The following is a 9,634-nucleotide window of genomic DNA, read 5'->3' as shown; positions in this document are numbered from 1 at the left end:
ACACATACACACACACACACATACATATACACACACACATACATATACACACACACATACATATACATATACATATACATATACATCTTCTTTTATGTAACCATAAGAAAGTCCCATGTTCTTTTTGCCATTTTCTTCAAAATGTGATGTCCCCCACCCCCACAGGCCCTTAGTATAAGATACAATGAGGTCAAATTTTCAGTTCTGAAAAACATGTACGAATAACATTCTTCAGACAGAGCACATTAAAGTTAGGAATGCACATATGTATGTAAAAATAATTATTGAAGAAGAGACTGTGAATTTGAAAGAGAGCATGGAGACTTATATGGGAGGGTTTGGAAGGAGGAGAGGGAAGGAAGAAATGTTGTAATCTTGTAATCTCAAAATAGAAGAAAAACAAGATGCAATGTTTTTCTCAATACCACCTGAGACAGGGTCTCAATACCCAGATATCCTCTGCAAAATTCTCTCACTCTGTACAGGAAGTAGAGCAAATTTTTGCTCTCTGCCTTCAAATCCTGAGCCTCATTTACCAGCAGTAGATTGTCATGGTTACTTAGGCTATCACGTGATTAAAGCCTATCACCTCTGCTATACTACACCTCTGAAAGGCTGGGTCCTGCTGGGTTTTATCCATGTTTTCTCTCCATGTGCTTCTGTGTGTGTGGTAGCTAGTGCAGGCACGTACACATGTGAGGCTATGCACATGAGCCCCTGTGTGCACACGTCTATGGAGACCAGAGATTCATGTTATCTTCTTTCTTTGACATTTTCCACAAACATCAATGTATTTGAGACAGGCTCTCAGAAAGCTCATCAGGGCTGATGAGGCAGCTCAGTAGGTAAAGGTGTATGTAGAAGCACCCCCCCACACACACACACACCACACACACACACACACACACACACACACGTAGAATGCAAATGTGAATGTCTGTGTACATGCATACACAGTCAGAAAGAAAAGAAGGAAGGAAGGAAGGAAGGAAGGAAGGAAGGAAGGAAGGAAGGAAGGAAGGAAGGAAGGAAGGAAGGAAGGAAGAGACATTTTAAAAGCTTATAAAGTCAGTTGAGCTAACTGGCCGGTGAGCTACAGGGATCTGCCTGTTTTTGATTCTCAGACATGGGAGTTAATCCTCACATGCTGCTCTGTCATGGTTGGCTTATGTGAGTTCTCAAAATCAGATCTCAGGCTCTCATGGAGGGCAGACACTCTACCAACTGAGTCATGACTCCATCCCACACATGTGTAACATTTAGCACCAATTAGCATCTAAGTCCTTGGGTATCTTTGTTTATGAGTGAGTTGATGTTGAATATGACTGCACACAGACGCTAAGGTAAGAGCCGTCTTTGGGCGTCTGATAACACTCCAGAATTTTTCACAAGAGTCTAGGCATGGAGTGAAAGAGATAGAGGGAGCATTCCTCATGACCATGTGACCTTCGTGACCTTCGGCATGATTGTTGGTTTCCCAAGGAGCTCCTCTTCCTGTTAGTAAGATGCTGTTCTACTGCAGGAAGGACAGTGTCTGCAACGGGGAGGAAGCATATGGATGGAAGGGACCATGCCCAGAGGACCTCAGTACAATATGCGGGATAAGGCAAAAGTCCAACAGATGTTCTGTGATGTAGATCCCGGCCTTTCTCTTGTTCAAATGTTTCTGGACCTCTCGAGGGATCCTTCTCACAGGACTTCATAAGTAACTTATGTCCAGGTAATGCAGCTAATGGACTCTATCTTAATGTTTCTACTTCACTGCTATTTATAGAGAAAACAGCAAGGTTCCCCTAGACCCATTTCTATACACTCTTATCAGAATTAGCTTTGAGGCCTTTACTCTGTGGTATAATTCGCTGCTGCTCCTCCTCTCCATCGGTTTTTTTTCCTGCTAACTATAAACTGTTGTACACATACATATTTCAATTACTATAGCCTTTCCAGAACTGTCTAGAAACTGTCTGGTAACTTTCTGTTGCCCCTGCCACTTTCTTTGGCCAGAGAGGTTGCAATATGTCTTTTTTTTCTTTCACTTTGGAAGAATGGCAGGTTTTTTGTTTTTGTTTTGTTTTTTTTTTTTAACAGATCTTGCCTCAAGTTTATTTGTAAAAACAGCATAGGACACTGGTCCTATATATCTGCAAATAGTGTGTGTATGGGTGTGTCCCAGCAGTCCATCTGTCTTCACACTGGCAGGAGCCTTTTCTATGGGGCCTTCACAGGGGCCTGGGGACCTTTGGGAGCCTGGACTGGAACTGAAGCCTGGGCCTTAGCTGGAGCTTTGGCCTCTGCCTTGGTTTGAACCTTGGGCTTTGGTTGGCAGAGCCTCCGCCCCTTGGCCGTGTAGCTTCGAATCTGCTTCCCAAGCTTGGGGTGAGCGAGGAAAGCCAGGCGGCTGAGTTTGCGGCTGGGGCCCTTTGGCATCTTAGGTTTGATGGCCTGAGGCTTCACCGGGGCCTTGATGGCCTCTGCGCCATCTGCCTTTGCATTGTTGGCCTGCATCTTCTTCAGGACTTTGTTGCTGTGCTTCTTGACAAAGAACATGTTCCTTAGGAACTTGGGGTCAACCCCCTTAAGAGATTCGTATCTTTGTGACCGGGGTTTATTGATGCCATTTCTGTGCTATTTGCGGGACTGGTTGTGTGTGGTGTGGTTCTTGGACTTGGCCATGTCTACACAGTAACCCTAACCCGCGGCTCCCACAGCGCCTGGGACTGGAAGAGAAAGAGGAAAGGGCAAAGGTCTTAAGTCTAAATTCCCCTAGCTCTTTGCTGTGCTCGTCTCAGATCACGTGATACGGCTTTCCCCATGGGTTCTTGAAGCTTCAAGAAGCTTTCTTTTCAGGGCCTACGTTGGAGACCTGTTCTAAATAAGGTTGTGGTTCTCCTCTAGTGAGGCTGGAAAATAATGAGAGTGTGGACATGAGGACACGAGTGGGGAGCCCACAGCGTGTGAAGCAAGTGCTGGGCTTCTTTTCAACTCCAGCATATTTGTGTTGTAGGTGTTTGGTTTTTTTTTTTTTTTCCTCGACATTCCATCCTCTCCTTCAACCACTAGGTCAAGTTCACTCTTAAAACAACGACAACAGCAACAACAACAAAACAAAAACCAAAAAAACCCACAAAAAATAAAGGAAAGTAAACCAAAACCTTTTCCTCTTACAATGTAGCCTTGTCCTTCCCTGCAGAGGAATTTGCTCTCACTCAAGGCTATCCAGAGCCACCCGGAGCAGTTTCACAGTGCGAAGATGCCTCTACTTTGTGTAATCATTTGATGCCTTCTGTTTTCCACACTAAGGAGCATCCTACCCCCTTTCCCTTGGTACCACATCAAGATCATCACTCTTCCCTTCAATCCTCTAATTAAGTCTCCTGAAACAGTTTGACCATTATAATTGGAAAAACACATTGCAGAGGAAATTCATTCTTACTAGGTGTCCTGTGAAGAAAGTGTCTAGTCAAATGACCAGTCTTCTAATGAAGTTTTGTTAACTTGTGCCCAAGGCAAAGTTTATTTATCCATTTATTTTTCACGATGCTTTCCTGATTTTTTTTTTTTTAAGGACAAAAGGTTTGTAGTCTGAGCAGCTGGACTGCTTCCGCCTCCCTTTCTGTCCTTGGAGACACTTGGCCCATTAAGGGAGCCCACGGATTTCATTTCAACAGATGCATCTCAAATTCATTCAGGATCTAAGTGATAGGGTGACTCATTGTGCTGCTAATACAATCATGGCCTTTGTTGTGCAAGGGCCATATCCCGCTTCCATATAAGCAAAAAGATTTATCACTATGCTCCGTGGTAAAGACAGAGTAAAAGGACAATGGTAAGTGTGGAATGTCAGAGAAACCAGATTGTTCCTATTTGGAAATAAAAAGCACAATTTGTCATTTGACTCATAGTCACAGGTGAGTGCATACCGAATACAGATTCACTGGTTTATAACATTAGGAAAATCCATCACGGGGTGCTTTGGGTAGCTTGCTACTGAGAAATAAAAATGGAAAAATAGTTCCTATTTACTTTCTTTCACATTTTATACAAATTCCACGTCTATGTCAGTAAAAGGTTTTGGCAAGCATCATATTTAAATTTTAGCTGTGGTTGGTTTTAAACCAAAACATATATAAACTGAAATTCACCAAAGAAAATATTGTATTTGGCTGTTTAATGTTTAAACTTTAAAAACACCTCTCTATTGCTGTTTTTCAACAACATTTTCTAGTTCCCAGCTTCTATAGATTTTTAAAAATATTTTCTGATGATTTACTTGTGTGTGTGTGTGTGTGTGTGTGATATGAGTGGGCACCCAGAGCTCCCTTGGAGCTGGGGTTCCAGGCAGTTGTGAGCTGTCTGAGGTGGGTGCTAGGTAAAGAACTCCTGTTGTCTACAAAGGCAGCAAGCACTCTTAATCACTGAACCATTTTTTTCTAGCCCCTCTATAGGATTTTAAGTTCGTGAACAGACTGGAGTGAGAAGTTGTGTCTTCCTTCTTAGGTTCCTTTCCTAGGGGGCAGAAATCCTTTAAATAGTTATAAGAAGAAAAATAACTACCTCATTGGTACCTAACAACAAGGGAGTATTGTCATACCAAGAATACTTTCCTTATGGTTTTCCTAAAAGGCTTTGAATCCCAGCTCAGATACTGGTTGGAGCTTAAAAGAGATTTTTCTTTTCTTTTCTTTTCTTTTCTTTTCTTTTCCTTTCCTTTCCTTTCCTTTCCTTTCCTTTCCTTTCTTTTCTTTCTTCTCTTCTCTTTTCTTCTCTTCTCTTTTCCTTTCTTTTCTTTTTTTTTCCTTTCTTTTCTTTTCTTTCTCTCTAGACAAAGTTTCTCTGTATAGTCCTGGCTATCCTAGAACTCACTCTGTAGACTAGGTTGCCTTTGAGCTCAGAGATCCACCTGCCTCTGCCTCCTGAGTGTTGGGATAAAGGGAGTAAATGATTTTTTAATATTTATTTTAATTTTGAGAGAGAGGGGGGAAGGGAGAAAGGGGGAGAAAGAGAGATGGAGGGAGGGAAAAAAGGAGAGAGAGAGAGAGAGAGAGAGAGAGAGAGAGAGAGAGAGAGAGAGAGAGAGAGAGAGAGAGAGAGACTTAAAGGCTACCTGCATAGATGATCGATGCTGGGAAAAAACCCCAGGTCCTTTTTAAGACCAATGAATGTGGGCCGGAGAGATGGTTCAGAGATTAAGAGCAATGGCTGCTCTTCCAAAGGACCTTATTTCAACACGTGCACCTACATTATGGCTCAAAACCATCATAACTCCAATTCCAGGAGAGTAGAAACTCTATTCTGGCTTCTGTGGGGACCAGGGACACATGTAGTACATAAAAACATATGCAGACCAAATACTTGTATACATCAGAAACTAACCAAGCATGTAACAATAAGTCTAAACCATCTCTACAGCCCCAGAACAAATCTTTCTATTGCATACTGACAGTTTCCATACAATGGAGTTGTAATAGTACCCTCTCATAGGATTATCAGAAAACTCTTAAATGATGTCACTAGCTGCCATGTAGTATGTTGTAAATGGTAGCTCTTTGTCTTCCTTCTCCACCCCCTTTCTCCTTCTGTCCTTTTCCATGACCCATTTTAGCTAAATCAATGAGAATTATAGAGTATTGAAAGATTGGGCAAGTTACAGCACTGATCAAGGAAAAGGGATACAATTTTTGACCAGTGCCTCGTCAATGATTCTTGGTGACCCACTAAATGCCAACACGAAGAAACATGCAGCAATTACAGAACCAGTTTTGAAGACAGCATTGGTCACTGATTTGACAATAAGTTGTGAATAAGAGCTTCCATAGGTCAGTGGAATTAAGAAGTAGGAAGTAAATAAAATGTGCAGAACTGAGATGGGCAAAAAGCTTTACATTTGGTGACAAGTTAATTCTATTTAAAATAAAGCTGTACTTTTTAGAAATAGAAGACATGGGTTAGATTTCAATTCCCGAGGTTTCTGTTGAATAAATGAACATGTTTTCAGTTTTTAAAAATCTCTAGTACATGACTAAACATATTCATCTTGGAAGATAGAAAATATTAATTGGAGTAAGTCTTGACCTCTTAGAGCACCTGGAAGAAACCAGGATACAATCTACTTGGCAGTTGCCTTTAATAAGCAAATGAGACTACATCAAGCTTAAAATCATCTTCACAGAAAAGGAAAAAAATCAGGAAACTGAATGACAAGGCTCCCTTTGTGGGAAACACACTTGCAAGCACTGTTATTGCTTGCAACACATGTTATTTCTCATGTGTTGGGAGCTTAATCCCCTAATTCACAGATAAAGGCATTTGGAGGTAGGGTTTAGTAGATTAGTGGCAAGCCACGAGTCAGCTTTCTGAGGTTTTATTTTGTATTTGTTATATACATAAACTGTTAATGTGACTTTTTCTGTTTTCCTGGCTAAAGAAGGTGTTCATCAGAGGCCAGTGACATGATCTTGGGCTTTTCTGCCCTCAAGGAAATATGTTAAATAAGCTTTACTCTTTATATATCTGGTATTTTTGTCTAGCAGCCAAAAGCAGGGTTAATATTCAATGTATATAAAGTCTTCCAATAGGACAAAAGTAAACAAACAAACAAAAAACTTTTAAATGAGCAAGGCATTCAAAGACATACTTCTGCCAAGAAGACATAAAAACGGTCAAGAGAGACATGAAAAGGTACTTAATATCACTAGTCATCTGAAACACAAATTAAGACCGTCATAAGAAATCACAAAGAAGGAAGGTGAGTTAGTTACTCTTCTTACTGTAGTGACCTACTGTGTGAGAAGGAGCACTTAAGGGAGGAAGGATATCTCTCAGCTCTAGTGGTGAGAATACAGTCCACCACAGTGGGGAAGGCATGGCAGTAGGAAGTTAAGCTGCTGTTCACACTGCAGTGTCTCACACTGTGAGATGAAAAACTAGTCCTCCATGTCTAAAAGAACTGCAGGGACAAAAAAGGAGAAGAGCCTGAGGGAAAGGAGGTCCAGTGACAGGCCCAAATTGGGATCCCACTCAAGGGGAGGCTCCAAGGTCTGACACTATTATTGATGCTGTGATGTGCTTACCGACAGGAAACTAGCATGGCTGCCCTCTGAGAGGCCCAACAACCAGCTGAAAGAGTCAGATGCAGATACTTACACCCAACCAATAGACAGAAGCCAGGGACCCCTGTGGTTGAACTAGGGAAAGGCTGGAAGAAACTGAGGAGGAGGGTAATCCCATAGGAGGACCAGCAGTCCACTAACCTGGATCCATGAGATCTCTCAGACACTGAGCCACCAACCAGGTAGCATACAGTAGCTGATATGAGGCACCTGACACATATATAGCAGAGGAATCCTTGGTCTAGCCTTAGTGAGAAGCCTTGAGAAGATGCACCTAATCCTCAAGAGACTTGAGGCCCCAGGGAGTGGGTAGTTTTGGTGGGATAGAGGTGGGGAGGATGTCCTCTTGGAGGCAGCGGGGGTAGCGGGCAAAGGAATGGGATGAGGAACTGTCAGAGGGTGGACAGAGAGTGAGATAACAACTAGACTATAAAAAAGATTAAAGAATAATAATGTTAAAAAATGAAAAACAAAACAAAACAATTAGTACTCAACCAACTTTCTTCTTCTTCTTCTTCTTCTTCTTCTTCTTCTTCTTCTTCTTCTTCTTCTTCTTCTTCTTCTTCTTCTTCTTCTTCTTCTTCTTTTTCTCCTCCTCCTCCTCCTTCCTCCTCCTCTTCCTCCTTCCTCCTCCTTCCTCCTCCTTCCTCCTCCTCCTTTTCCTCCTCCCCTTCTTCATCCTTTACCTCCTCTTCCGCTTCTTCCTCCTCTTCTTCCTCCTCTTCCTCTTCCTCCTCTTCCTCCTTCTCCTTCTCCATCCTCCTCCTTCTTATCCAGCCCAGACTTCAGTCGTGGATGTTGCTGCCCATGGTTAGTATGGGTCTTCCCACTTCAATTAACATAATCTAGAGACATACTTACATATACTCATAGGTCTGGGTCTCTAAGGCAATGCTAGTACACACATACACATACACACACACAAATATAATGGAATATTATTCAGCCGTAAATATAGTAATCTCATTTTCTACCATTAAATGAGTAGACACTTAAAGTATAAAAACCTAGGCAGAGAAAGAATTAAATATGCATGATTTCCCTTATGTACAGAATCTAAAAAGAAAAAAAAAGTCAACTGTAGGGCAATCGATAATAAAACAGGGGTACTATGGCTGAGTTGGCAAGAGTGAGAAAAGAGGAAAACATGCTCAAATATTCAAAGCTGGAGCTGTACAGTGAAAAAGCCTAGATATTGAATTTTGATCACTCTTACTGCAAAAATAATTTTATAAGCTAATAGATACATTAACTGCTTCCTGTGAATGCCATCTGTTATCTCTGTAGAACTCATGTCACACTGTAGAGCTCAAATGTACATAATAAAAGTCTTTGAAGGAAGGAATATAGAGTCTGCCTACAAAAAGGGAAAGGCTAAATATCTATCAAGCAACCAGAGCTTAATGCCGTGTCTGCAACAGCATTTTTTTCATCGGCTGTTTCTGTCTTCTTTCCATTCTGATAAAGCATGCTATAATTTAGTAGTCTGAATTCAGCTTGTGTTCTGTCCCCACAATGTCTTCTCTGTTGGGTTGAGATTTGTTTTGGACGTTTTCTGAGAAGCCTTTTCTCCTTGCTAGGTTGGTTAATTCAAACTCATTTTAGCCCATCTTAACTGTTAGGGGAATGTGACTTTCTGTCTCGGATGAATTTCTTTTCTTTCTTTTCTTTTTTTTTTTTTTTTTAGGTTTTTCTGAGACAGGGTTTCTCTGTGTAGTTCTGACTGTCCTGGAACTCACTCTGTAGACCAGGCTGTCCTCGAACTCAGAAATAGCCTGCCTCTGCCTCTCAAGTGCTGGGATTACAGGTGTACGCCACCACAGCCAGGCTTGGATGAATTTCTAATTGATGATAAATAATTCTATCCAGGATGATTTTAGCTGAGAGAGTCTCATTTCTCCACACCATGCAAGCAAGTGTATATTCCCAGTGACAGCTACTTCAAAATTCTTTTGGAAGTTCTTGAAGTATAATTCATAAATTAATAACATCATCTTTCAGAGAAGCTACTTCTTGGTCTTATTAGGTGAGTAGTTTGTGTTCCTGTAGCCCTTACTGGAACAAATCAGATTATCATTAGTAAATGTTGCTTCTTCTTCTCATTCTGTCTGTCTGGCTCTTAGTTGGCCTTATATATTATTCTGCAACAGGAGTCAGTGAATCTGAACATGTATGCTTGGTATGTGCATTTAATATGAATTTTTAGTTAAACACAGCCTCATTCACTTGTTAATATCAATAGTACATGGTTGCTTGAGCCTGAGAGGCAAGACTTGAACAGTTGGGACAGAAACTACCAGATGGCCCATGAAGATGATTTGACCTTCTACAAGAGATGTGCCACTTCCGTTGTGAAACATTTGTTATAAACCTATGTGTGTTACTTGAAGGTCTCTAAAGCAGTGGTTCTCAAACTTCCCAATGTGGTGACCCTTTATACAGTTCCTCATGTCAGGGTGACCCCAAATCATAAAATTATTTTTGTTGCTATGTCATAACTGTAATTTTGTTACTGTTATGAACCA

At 41.2% G+C, this 9,634-nt stretch overlaps 1 pseudogene; it reads right to left on the bottom strand.

The window, feature by feature from the left end:
- Positions 1–2,148: 2,148 nt before the first annotated feature.
- On the bottom strand, positions 2,149–2,673 carry LOC127671343 (60S ribosomal protein L29-like; annotated as a pseudogene).
- Positions 2,674–9,634: the final 6,961 nt, after the last annotated feature.

Source organism: Apodemus sylvaticus, chromosome 20 (genome assembly GCF_947179515.1).
Source record: "Apodemus sylvaticus chromosome 20, mApoSyl1.1, whole genome shotgun sequence".
NCBI lineage: Eukaryota > Metazoa > Chordata > Mammalia > Rodentia > Muridae > Apodemus > Apodemus sylvaticus.
Note: the sequence above shows the minus strand (reverse complement) of the source record. Positions and strands in the feature narration are given on the sequence as shown.